Raw genomic sequence first — 12132 nt, 5'->3', positions numbered from 1 at the left:
TATATTAAATGATAAATAATTTTATTCAGTACTGAGGAACATCCTTCATTACCCTCAATTCACAACTGAAGACACTGAGATTAAAGCAACTTGTTCTGGGGCTGATACAGTGTTTCAGCTAACTAAACCTCTACCTGTAAATGCCAGCATCCCATATATGGATTCCGATTCGTGTCCTGGATGCTCACTTCCCATCCAGCTCCCTGTTTGTGGCATGGGAAAGCAGTGGAAGATGGTCCAAAGCCTTAGGATCATGCACCCATGTGGAAGACTCAGGGGAGGCTCCTGGCTTCTGGCTTTGGATCAGTTCAGCTCCAGCCATCACGGCCATTTGGGGACTGATCCAACGGATGGAAGATATATTTCTGTCTCTCCTCTCTGTAAATCTGCCTTTCCAATAAAAATAAGTAAATCTTTTTTTTCCTTTTATTTTATTGTTACTTTTTAAAAAGATTTATTGATTTTTATTGGAAAGTCAGAGAAGAGGAGAGGCAGAGAGGAAGATCTTCTGTCCGATGACTCACTCCCCAAGCAGCCACAACAGCTGGAGCCGTGCCGATCCAAAGCCAGGAGCCAGGAGCTTCTTCCAGGTCTCCCACACAGGTGCAGGATCCCAAAGCTTTGGGCCATCCTCAACTGCATTCCCAGGCCACAAGCAGAGAGCTGGATGGGAAGTGGAGCTGCCAGGATTAGAACCAGGGCCCACATGGGATCCACCACCACCCATGTGGGATCCCCTTGTGTTCAAGGCCAGGAGGAGGAGGACTTGGGGGAGGACTTTAACTGCTACACTATCGAGCTGGACTCTTATTGTTACTTTTATGATACAATTTCATAGGCTCTGGGACTTTCCTAACCTTTTCCCCAAATTCCCTCCCCTCAATGTATTTCCCCCATAAAAAAAAGTAACCTCTCCTAAGTTATATTCAATCTTGGAAAATAGGGAAGCCAGATTCAAACCTAGGCAGTATGGCTCTAAAACCCATGCTCTCAATATATGAATCTTTGTCTTCTCTGGAATAAAATGGAGCTATTACTAACTTCTGCTCTACCTAAATATCCAGAATTATATTAGAGAATAGGAAAGTACTTTTAAGAAACTATAGAGCTATAAAGGTCAATGCATGAAATCCAAAACTAATACTGACACAAAGACAGGCTAGTATTGAAATTCTACATTCAAGATTTCCCTGTCTCCTTTCCATTTAGTATCAAGAGCCAAATGAGTTGCTAAGCCTTTCCTTAAGGACTGATCATCTTACTATTTCTTATCTCTAAATCTTCCTTCCCCTAAGTTATGATTCCATCCTGTAGAAGAAATGTAACAATGGGACACATACTCTTACCTGTTTCAGGATACAGTGTTTTTTATTTATTAGTCTTCATATTTTGTGCATTAAGAAAATTTCACCATCTAGTGATGATGTGTACACTAACCAGCACTCTGATCTTTCAGGCAATTAGAAAGAATTCTGCATGCCTAATCAATTAATCCTAACAATCTCAAAATTATATTAAAACTATCATTCTTCTCATTTTTGAGTTAAGAAAGTACAGGCTTAGAACTGATAATCTGTTCCAGGTGACATAACTAGTAGGTAAATAAGTTCAGGTCTATTTGGATTCCAAAGCATTAAGGTTACCTCAAATCCCTTAACTACTCATTGCCTTTACAATCAGGCTTCTGGTTTTAGATGCTCCTTCTTTAAGTGACTGTAGTTTTGCTAAACCCAAAGCCAGGGTCAGCACTGTAAAACACAGTGGGTTTAAGTGGCCGCTTCCAATGCCAACATCCCATATGAACACTGGTTCTAGCTCCAGCTGCTCCACTTTCCATACAGATCCTGCTAATGCACCTGAGAAAGGAGAAGATGGCCCAAATCCTGGAGCCTGTGTTCCCACTTGGGAGACACCCAGTTGGAGTTCCTGGCTCCTGGCTTCAGCCCTATCCAGCCTTGGCATTTGTGACCTTTTGGGGAGCAAATTAGTGAATAGAAGTTGTCTCTCCCACTCTAACTCTGACTTTCAAATGATTGAATTTTTCTTCTTTAAAGTGAAACCTAAATCACATGGTCTGACAATCTAAAATATCAGAATTCAAAAAAATTCAAGATCTGTGCTTCTTAGACCTTTACATTTTCCTAAGCCCCAGTCACTTCAATCAAGCCCTCCCTACTCAGGTTTTTCTCAGCTTTTTTCAGGCCAGGCCTGTCCTCTTAGCATTCCATAACTCTTCACCCAAAAGCCCAAAGGCTCTTACAGTCAGAGACCTCAGTCTTAAGCTTCCAAAAATTCCTCTCTCAAAAACTAAAAAGGAAGAAAAGGGTTTTGTTGTTGTTTTGTTTTGCTTTCCTTAAATAGAAGCCCTTAAGGCAGCCCTTTGAAACATCACACTTCATCCCAAACCTCTACCAGGGAAAAGAGGAAGAAAAGAAAAGCATATCTGTTCTAAGGGGTTCCTTTCTGAAAGCATTGCAGTTTACACTGAGGTCTTCCAAAGAGAACAAAAAGTAAAGCAGGAATCCTAAGCTTCATATGCAGATAATTCATAAATTCATCTATTCAACACATTTACAAAGCACAGAGTATGCAACAGTCTCCTGAAACTCCCTGTTCCTTCTCCCTGCCATCTACATATGTGAGCAAGAGAACACAAAAGATGAAGATCTCTCTACTTGAGAAGAGGGCCTTTAAAGACAAAAATATTGCACTGTGTAGTATCTGAATGCAGCAGTTCATTCCTGCTGGAATGTTCAAAGGACAGTGCAACAGAAAACCAGTATCTGGCATCATTGGTTTTCTTGGTTTTGTGCATGAGAATCCCGATAATACTATTGATACATTACTACCTTTTTTTTTTTAATGAAAAGTTCAGTTTGTTCCTCAGTAGTAAATAATGCTTTTCTTTTTCTAGGATGTTTGACCTTAAGAATCAGGGGAGCCCACTGTCTCTAAAGACCTGAGGACATTGCTTAAAATTGTTTACCAGAGATTCTAGGAGGTGTTTTGACAAGAGAAGATTAACAGTAAGGAATAAGGATTGAAGAAAACCATGAATGAAGAATGAGTTTTCAAAAGGTTGAAGATGGAAGTAAATGAAGAGAATGTACACTGGAAGGAATTGCAACCTGGGGGACTCCTTAACTAAAAATTCGTTAGCTTTAAATAATTTTACCTTATTACACAGCATAAAAAATAAACTTTACACTGGAGTGTAGGAAAAAAAAAAGACAAAAACAGAAAACATCAGATGTCAATACAAAAAGAATAAAAGGATGACGTAACCAAGAGAGAGTCTGCTTGGGCATCTATATTACACAGCTATTAAAGGTCTCCTTGATGAGTAACACATAAAAGTAAAGGAACTGTCCAAGTGAAGGCAAAGGGAAGAGCTAATGTGGAAGCCCAACAGAGCTTCAAGACTTGAAGTTGGAAATCTTTCATGAAACCACATAGTACATATTTTAAGCTTTCCAAGTCACTGAAGGTTTCTCAGTTGCATATTTTACGTTTTCATTCTCTCTGTTGTTGTTTTACCAATCTTTAGAAATGTAAAAAAAAAAAAAATGGCCTAGCAGCTTAAGTCCTCGCCTTGCATGTGCCAGGATCCCATATGGGTGCTGGTTCTAATCCCAGCAGCTCCACTTCCCATCCAGCTACCTGCCTGTGGCCTGGGAAAGCAGTAGAGGACGGCCCAAGGCATTGGAACCCTGCACCTGTGTCGGAGACCCAGAAGAAGCTCCTGGCCCTAGCTTCAAATCAGCTCAGCTCTGGCTGTTGCAGCTGCTTGGGGAGTGAATCATCAGATGGAAGATCATCCCTCCTCCTCACTGTATATCTAACTTTTCAATAAAAATAAATAAATCTTAAAAAAAAAAAAAAAGAAAAGAAATCAGTTTGGCTCTTTATAAAGACCGCAGTGAGGAGTGCAACCAAAGAGAAGATTCGGAGGCAAGTTATTGTATTATTCAAGTGAGACAAGATCAGGGTGATGGTGAAAGAGAAGAAAAAAACTGAATAGAAAGTGAATGAAGTCCTTCAGTAAAAACTACATTTATCATTGGTAAGAGAAATCATGGAGACGTTCTTGGAGCCCATGCGGCACTGCATGTTAAGCTACTGCCTGTGATGTTGTATTTCATATGACAGCCAGTTCATGTCCTGGCTTTTCCTCAATCCAGTTTCCTGATAACACCTAGGAAAAGCAGTGGTGAATGGGCCAAGTCCTCGGACCCCTGTACCCACATGGAAGCCCTAATGAAGGTTTAGTCTCCTGGCTTGAGATGGGCCCAGCCCGGCTTTTGCAATCCTTTCGGGAGTAAATCAGCAGATGGAAGATCTCTTTCCTTGTCTCTGAAACTTTGACTGTTAAATAAATTAATTAAAAAAAATTTTTTTTTTAATCATGGAAGGAGTCTTGAAATTTCACTTTCAAATCAAAAGAAGGGATTCACATTTGGTTCCATGGCTAGGATGCCAGTCATGAGACCTACAGCACCCATCAGAGAGCCTGGGGTCAACTTCCAGTTCCAGCTCCGGACTCCAGCTTCCTGCCAATGCAGTGCCCTAATCGCAGTAACAGGGATGCAAGTAGAGTTCTTGCCATCCACCCGAGACCAGGATTGAGTTCCTAGCTCTCTGCCCAGCTTCAGCCATTGCAAAGTAGAACAACAGATGGGAGCATGCTCTCTCTAACAACTAAAAAATTTAAAAACAACTAAAGCAAAATTAGAAGATAGTATAGAGAACTTAGATCTAATTGCAACCAGTATTGCTACAGTTGAGTTTTAAGCAATATTGTGATATTTTTCTTACAGTGTTTTTGACTCAGGAAATCATTTCATATTCTGTGATGTTAATGAAGTAATTCAGTTTTCCTGCTTAGTTCTTGATATTCACTATTTTCCCTTTACCTAACAACATAGAGTCTACTCAAAAATGGTCCTCTAACTTCAAAGTACAGTACAGACAATAACTCACTATGTCCTCTTTAAAATCTGAGAAACTTAACAGTTCCCCGTGCATTCCTCTATCTCACAGTTTTCATTCTGAAGTAGCTGTAAGCAGAGGTGGGTCTCACATTTTCAAAACTCACTTCCTTGTGCTTTGATAAACAATGATGTCACGTGTTCTTGAAAATGCATAAAGCATACATTTAATTTGAGCATTTTTTCTTTTCCTTTCTTTTGGGTACATTTGTCAAAACTTTAGAAAAATACAAAACTAACAGATACACACTGGAGATTCTAATAATGAAAACTTTTAGGGGTGAGGACATTAAATAGAAAGTTTCATTGCCTGGGTTACTTACAAACACTCTGAGACCAGTACTTACATGTGAAGCGCTTTACTGGTAAAACGGCAACCAGCTGACAAACACACTTCCCAAGAAAAGACAAAACAGCTGGAAGGAGACATCAATGCCTAATGTGGATGCAGCTAAGCTCTCCTGTGCAGCTCTGAAACTGTCAGTTTTCCTCCCAAATGAGTCAAGGAAGCTGGGTCTCAGCACCACATACGGGTTACTGTGAACTGCAAGTATAATCTTGGATGAAGCTGTTTTCCACATCCCAAGCAATGCCTGGGAGGGGAGGTGGCAAGCTTCCTGACATCAACATCTAAAATTCTCAACAAGGGTCCAGCACTGTAGCAAAGCAGGTAGAGCTACTGCCTGTGATGCTTGCATGCTACACAGCATCCCACAGGGGTACTAGTTTGAGTAGCAATTGCTCTACTTCTTTTTTTTTTTTTTTAGATTTATTTATCTTTATTGGAAAGGCAGATTTACAGAGAGAAGGAGAGACAGAGAAAGATCTTCCATCCATTGGTGCACTCCCCAAATGGCTATCACGGTCACAGCTGAGCCGATCTGAAGCCAGGAGCTTCTTCCAGGTCTCCCACGTGGGTGTAGCATCCCAAGGCTTTAGGGGCACCCTCCACTGCTTTTCTAGGCCATAAGCAGGGAAGTGGAGCAGCTGGGACATGAACTGACAGGAATCCCGGCACTTGGAGGTGACAGATTAGCCAATTGAGCCAGTGCAGACAATTGCTGTAATTTTGATCTAGCTCCCTGCTAATGTCCCTGGGAAGGCAGAGAAGGATGGCTCAAGCACTTTCACCCTCATCCCCTGTGGAGAACTGGGAGGAGACTGAGCTCCTGGTTCCTGGCTTAGGGCCTGCCCAGTTTCAGCAATTACAGCCATTTGGGGAGTAAACCAGCAGAGAAAGATTCTCTGACTCTGACTCTCATTCTCTCTCTTTCAAATAAATTAATTAAATCTTAAAAGAAATTCATCCAGTGAAGGGTAAGTATGTCAGCCATGGAAAAGGAACTGCAGTGGAGTAATGGTATCCACCACAAATAATGCAAGTATTTTTCATACAGTTATTTTTATTATTTAGTGTTCACAATGGTATATAGTATAAAATTCTCTTTCTAAGATTTATTCCTATTTATTTATTGGAAAGTCAGATATACAGAGAGGAGGAAAGACAGAGAGGAAGATCTTCCATCTGATGGTTCACTCTCCAACTGGCCACAACAGCTGAAGCTGAGCCAATTCAAAGCCTGGAGCCCAGAGCTTCTTCCAGGTCTCCCACATGGGTGCAGAACCCAAGGTTTTGGGCTGTCCTTGACTGCTTTCCCAGGGCACAAACAGGGAGCTGGATGGGAAGCGGAGCTGTTGGTATTAGAACCAGCACCCATATGGGATCCTGGCACACGCAAGGCAAGGATTTTAGCACCTAGGTTACTGCGCTGGGCCCTATATTAAAATTCTATAGTAAATTTTAGTATACAAAAGTTAGTATAATGTTAATTAGTATTTTGATTATAGTACATATTTTACCATGGGTGTACATTACTTTTTATAAAAATAAGTACTGGAACATTGGGAAAAACATCTTTTTAAATACTGCCTGAAAAGTTATTCAGTTGTCATTTCAATTGTATACCTTTATACAGCTGATGATGAAACGTTAACTCATTTCTGACTCCTTCTGCTCCCTTACCATATCCTAAACTTCCTTCTGTGAAACAATAAAAAGAAGACCCATTTATCATCTTCTGTCACTACCACCAATTCTGGTCCCTGTCTCCATCTCCTCAAGCTTAAAATGTCTCCAGTCTCCAATTTCAGCCAAGTTTTTACTGCGTGGAATAGGGAGATACTCAATGCACACCTTGTGCTAATTATTCAAATAGTTTCATCCAGGGCACAGATCTAGCAGAAACATGCTGATAACTGAACAACAACCTCATTACAGTGTCTCCCTATCCTGCCAATACGTACCTATTCTCAAACCAGTCAGTAACTCCACTGGCTTCTTCAGGCACACATTGCTTTGATTTAATTAGCTGTTGATAAGATGCGTGCATTGATTCAAAGAGTCACAGATAGAGGAGGAGAGAGAGGGAGAGAACTCTTCCTTCCATCTGCTGATGGAAGTTGACATCAACGGCTTGAGCTGAGCTATGCTGATGCCAGGTCCCCCAGGTGGATGAGCAGGAGCTGATCTTGGGGGGCATCTTCTGCTGCTTTTCCCAGGCACTGGCACGCAGCTAGATCAAAAGTGGAGCAGCCGGGACTAGAACCAGCGTCCACATTGGATGCTGAGTCACAGACAGCAGTTTTACTTGCTGTTCCATCATGCCACAGCTTTAATTTAGTAAAAACACTCTTGTAATTTTACCAGCCTAAAGGACTGCCAATACAGACAAATGATGCAATACAGCCAACCTCCTCCCCAGTATCTGGCCTTCTAAATCTCTTATATAACTTTTTTTTCTTTCCTTTCCGTGGGAAGTGTGATTTAGGGGATTTTTGGCTTTCAGAATTTTAACATCAGGGGTTTAAACCTTTTGAGATTGTAATTTTTCAGGATTTTAGATTTTTTTTTAGACTTTCAGGGATTTTGATGTTTCAGGATTTTAATACTCAGGATTATGGTGCCCAGGATCATGCCTTTCAGGATTATGTTAACAATGCCACCTAAAGTCCTAAAACTTCCTAACTAAAGGAAAACTCATAATGCTAAATAAATATCCATTCTCCCCAAAAGACGTGTTTTGCTGTATCTGTTCATTATGTATACTTTTGCCACTGCCCAATCATCTTACCAAAGACTTAAAACACACAGGTTATAAAATAAAAATGTGACAATAACAATAAAATTTCACTTCACACCTATATAATTGCAAAAATTACTTCCTAATCTTTGCCTGTTCCTGGCAGGAGGAAAGGTTAAGGGGAGGCCTATTTCTTCCTCTCAAATGGAAATCTGGGTCATAGCAAGAAGTTTCTCATCTTAACCAAATATCCAGGAACAATGACACTCTTTCTATTTGCATATCCATATATTTGTTCTTTAAGGTCCAGTTCACACCTCTACTCCACCCAGAAGCCTGCCTCAATCACTCCAACATACAGAAATTACTTTTCTTTCTCTGAGCTTCAGGGGAACTTATCTGCAAAATTCTTTTAAAATTAATCATTGATGGGCCCAGTGCAATAGCTCAAAGACTAAATGCCCACCTTGCATGCACTGGGATCCCATTTAAGTGGCAGTTTATGTTCTGGCTAGTCCATTTCCCTTTCAGCTGCCTGCTTGTGGCCTGGGAAAGCAGTAGAGGACAGTCCAAAGCCTTGGGACCCTGCACCTGCATGGGAGACCCTGGCTCCAGCTTCGGATCGGCTCAGCTCCAGCCACTGAGGCCACTTGGGGAGTGATCTAGAAGACAGAAGATCTTCCTCTGTCTCTCCTTCTCTCTATGAATTTGCCTTTCCAATAAAAAAAAATTAAAAACTTAAGAAATTTAATCATTGGTAGCACTCACTGATATTTCAAGAACTCACTTTTTACACTGCTATTTAATTATTTATATAGTCATACATTGATTTCCCCTGAAGTTATACATAACTGGATTTCCATATCAGTTATTCCATTTACTTGATATTACATTTTTCCAGGTTTCAATTTCCTCAGCTATGAAATAAGAGACATAAACATATCATGACAATGATAAAACATTATAGAGCTATAGTCCTAATTTATATATATTAATTATGTAAATTATATATTATATATAGTTACACATTATATAAATTATACACATTAATTTATAATTGATATAAAAATCAAAATATACAACAAAAAATTGTTTTAAGTTATTGAACTTCTCTACTTTGTAAATCTAGTTATACTATGTAGATGTGTATTCTAATTACATTGGTTACATTATTCTCTTGTTTTTCAAAAGTGATTTGTTCATTTGCAAAGTGTAACATCAGAGAGGGATAGGTGCAGGTGGCAGAAAGATGTGGGCAACTCAAGAAGAAGGGGGGGGGGCCGGCATGGTGGCCTAGCAGCTAAAGTCCTCGCCCTAAACGTGCTGGGATCCCATATGGGCGCTGGTTCTAATCCCCGCAGCTCCACTTCCCATCCAGCTTCCTGCTTGTGGCCTGGGAAAGCAGTTGAGAACAGCCCAAGGCTTTGGGACCCTGCACCTGCATGGGAGGAGACCTGAAAGAGCTCCAGGCTCCTGGTTTCTGATTGGCACAGCTTCGGCCATAAGTGGTCACTTGGGGAGTGAATCATCGGACGGAAGATCTTCCTCTCTGTCTCTCCTCTTCTCTGTATATCTGACTTTCCAATAAATAAATAAATCTTAAAAAAAAAAAAAGAGGAAGAAGAAGAAGAGAGGGAGGAAAGGATCTTTTATCCACTGGCTTAGTCTCCAGACAGCCAAACACCTAAGGCTGGCTCAGGCCATAGTCAGAAACCAAGAATTCTATTCAAGTCTCTCCTACGTGAATGGAAGGGGATCCAATTACTTGGGCCATCATCTACTGTTTTCCATGCACATCATCAGGAAACTGAGTTGAAAGTGGAGCAGCTAGTACTCAAAACCAGAATTCTGACGCAGGATAAAAGTGTTGCAGGCAGCAGCTGACCCACTGACCATAACGCTGGCTTCATCTGATCATTTCTCTTATATATTTTTTCTTTTAAAAATGTATATATTTTGGGCCTAGGGCGGAGGCCTTGTGGCTAACGTCCTCACTTTGCATGTGCTGGCATCCCATATGGGTGCTGGTTCTAATCCCGGCAGCCCTGGTTCCCCATCCAGCTCCCTGCTTGTGGTCTGGGAAAGCAGCTGAAAATAGCCCAAAGCCTTGGGACCCTGCACCCACATGGGAGACCTGGAGGAAGCTCCTGACTCCTAATAAGCTCAGCTCCAACTGTTGCGGTCACTTGGGGGAGTGAATCAACAGACGAAGAACTTCCTGTCTCTCCTCCTCTCTGTATATATGACTTTCCAATAAAAATAAATAAATATTTTTAAAAATATATATTTTTATTATTTTAGATACAGAAAAACCGTGAAATATTCTAGCCACTGGTTCACTCCCCCAGACGGACACTAATAGCCAGCACTAATAGCCACACCCAGCCAGCCTGGGTCAGGCTGAAAACAGGAACTCTATCTTGGTCTGCCATATGGCTGTTGGTGGCCAAAGCACTTGGGCTATCTTCTGCTGCCTTCTCAGGCACGATAGCAGGAAACCCAGCTGCAAGTAAAACAGCTGGAACTAAAACCTGTGCTCTTTCAGGGGATGATGGTATCAGAAAAGGCAAACTAACCTACTGCACCACAACCCCAGCCCCTCCTTTCCTTCCAGTGAAGGGTCAGACGGGTGACTATTAATTCCTTCATCACAAGCAGTCTTTACTTCATTTAAGAAGGGGAGCATTGCAGGAATGGCTTTTCTAAATGGCAGTTTTATCATACAAGTCTTTGAATATTTCATCCCAATCTCTCTTACCCTATAAGTTTCCGCCAAGCAGTCTTCCATTATCTTTCCCTCCTTGTTAGTAATCTGATGCTTTTCTTTTGCTGTTTTAAAAATTCTCTCTTTGCTTTGTATTTTTGATAATTTGACTAAAATACACCCCAAAAATCATTTGGTTCAGCCTACTAGGATCCCTTTGAGTTTCCCAGACCTTGATATTTGGACCTTTTGCTTTGTTGTTTTGATTTTTCTTAAAAAAATTTTTAAGATGTATTTTTTTTTAGTTGGAAAGTCAGATTTATAGAGAGAAGAACAGAGAGAAGGATCTTCCATGTCTGGTTCACTCCCCAAGTGGCCGCAACTGCCAGTGTGCTAAGCCAATCTGAAGCCAGAAGCCAGGAGCTTCTTATAAATCTCCCTCACCGGTGTAGGTTCCAAGGCTTTGGGCCGTCCTTGACTGCTTTCCCAGGCCACAAGCAGGGAGCTGGATGGGAAGTGGATCTGTCAGGATATGAACTGGCACCTATAATGGATCCTGGCACATGTAGGGCGAGGACTTTAGCCACTAGGCTACGGCACAAGATCTTTGCACCATTTTCAGTAATTATGTATTGAATAGGTGTTCTGTGACTCTTCTTCAATTAGAATCAATTAGGATCATAGTGCAACTGTTTGTTCATTGAATGATATTAAGGGGTTTCATCATTCTTAAGTATTTTTTTTTCCTCTTTTTCTCCCTTTGGTTTCTTTCTTTTTCTTTGTTAAAAAAAATGTATTTGATTATGTGAAATGCAGAATTAGACAGTCATGGAGAGACGGATGGGGTGGGGATTGGGGATGGCAAGGAAAAAAGAGAGAATCCTACATTGCCTATTCATTCCCCAGATGGTTACAGTAGTCAAGATTAAGTCGGACCAAAGCGCAGACCTGCATCTTCATCTCCCACATGACTGCAGGGTTCCAAACACTTGGGCCATCTTTTGCTGCCTTCCCAGGCATATTACCAGGAACTTGGATTGGAAGATCAGCTGGAACTCAAAAGACACTCATATGGGCTGCCACTAGCAGCTTCACTCACTATGCCACAACACAGGGCCAAACGTTTTTTTTTTTTTTTTTCCTTTTGATCTAACCAAGTGATTTGCAAAAACAAAAAAACAAAAACCTGTCTTTAAATATAAGGAGGGCAGGCATTTAGCCTAGTAATTAAACCACAAGATACCACATCTCACATCACAATATGTAAATGCTATATCCACCTTAGTTCTAAGTTCAGACTTCTGCTAATGCAGACCCTAGAAGGGAGTGATGTTGGGTCAAGGAATTGGGTTCTTGCAAC

At 41.0% G+C, this 12132-nt stretch overlaps 1 protein-coding gene, 1 non-coding gene and 1 pseudogene across 4 annotated transcripts in view; 1 reads left to right on the top strand and 2 right to left on the bottom strand.

The window, feature by feature from the left end:
- LOC121149809 overlaps positions 1-12132 on the bottom strand; it is a 39966-nt pseudogene that overhangs the window by 7990 nt on the left and 19844 nt on the right.
- Positions 1-12132, bottom strand: part of CPEB3 (cytoplasmic polyadenylation element binding protein 3) — a 218268-nt gene that overhangs the window by 186375 nt on the left and 19761 nt on the right. The window lies entirely within an intron of this gene.
- LOC121149880 lies at positions 2707-2845 on the top strand. Its single transcript, XR_005882869.1, has one exon. It is a non-coding gene; the product is annotated as a small nucleolar RNA SNORA8 (small nucleolar RNA).

Source organism: Ochotona curzoniae, unplaced genomic scaffold (assembly GCF_017591425.1).
Source record: "Ochotona curzoniae isolate NIBS_2020 unplaced genomic scaffold, NIBS_Ocur_1.0 scaffold_4763, whole genome shotgun sequence".
NCBI lineage: Eukaryota > Metazoa > Chordata > Mammalia > Lagomorpha > Ochotonidae > Ochotona > Ochotona curzoniae.
Note: the sequence above shows the minus strand (reverse complement) of the source record. Positions and strands in the feature narration are given on the sequence as shown.